We start from the raw sequence: 804 nt of genomic DNA on the forward strand, positions 1-804 counted from the left end.
GTGGGGAGCGATCAGCCCCCCCCTCAGCGCCCTCTTCTCCAGCCCGAACAACCTCCAGACGGGGAACGCCGGGTGCTCCCTGGCACCCGGTCCTGCTTGTGCAGCTTCCCCTCAGGTGCTCAGTGTCACTTCACCAACATTCAGAGGTGAACGAACCAAGAATGAAATGTGGATTCTGAATTTGGCCCAGCCCTCAGCCTCAGCAGAGTATCAGCTGCTGCTTTGAATGTTCAGAAACCTCAAATATTCTGCCCAGGAAAGAAACAGCGCTGATTGCAATCTAGTTATAATTGCAATAACAAAAGTAAAATATCTGGTTTGTCAGAAAAGTTACAGCGGTGCCAGGATTGAAAACTAAAGGGTTTGCTGCCTTCCCCACCCATCCCCATCTCGCTTGCCAAGAGGAGGTGGCCAGGAGCCGGCGACCACAGGGCTGGCACGGCCGGGGGAGCGAGAACAAGCGCTGCCTGTCCCCTCCAGCCCTGCCAAGGCGCACGGCCTCCGGGTACTGCACCGGCCCTTCTGCGAGCCAGGAAAAAGCACAGCAACCGTTTGGCCGCGTTTCAGGCGTGTCCGTGGGCCAAGGGTGTGGCGTGAAGGTTCCCCATCACAGGGGTCCCTAGGGATCAAGTCAGGCTCCCTGCCAGCCGAGCGCATTGCTTCTATGATGGAGCCGTGGAGGGGTGGGAGGGTGGCTCTGCAGAGGGCACGGGGAGGGACGCCCTGCTTCCTCTGGGTCACCTCCTGGCACTCCTGGGAAAGCTATAGGAAACTGCTGGCTTTGGGCACTTGAGCGGATTACGG

General features: G+C 58.7%; 1 protein-coding gene across 1 annotated transcript in view; it reads left to right on the forward strand.

The window, feature by feature from the left end:
- The window catches only part of GALNT5 (polypeptide N-acetylgalactosaminyltransferase 5), a gene marked incomplete at its 3' end in the record, with an annotated part of 5,975 nt that overhangs the window by 3,259 nt on the left and 1,912 nt on the right, over nucleotides 1-804 (forward strand). The window lies entirely within an intron of this gene.

This window comes from Cariama cristata, unplaced genomic scaffold (genome assembly GCF_000690535.1).
Source record: "Cariama cristata isolate BGI_N322 unplaced genomic scaffold, ASM69053v1 scaffold25915, whole genome shotgun sequence".
NCBI lineage: Eukaryota > Metazoa > Chordata > Aves > Cariamiformes > Cariamidae > Cariama > Cariama cristata.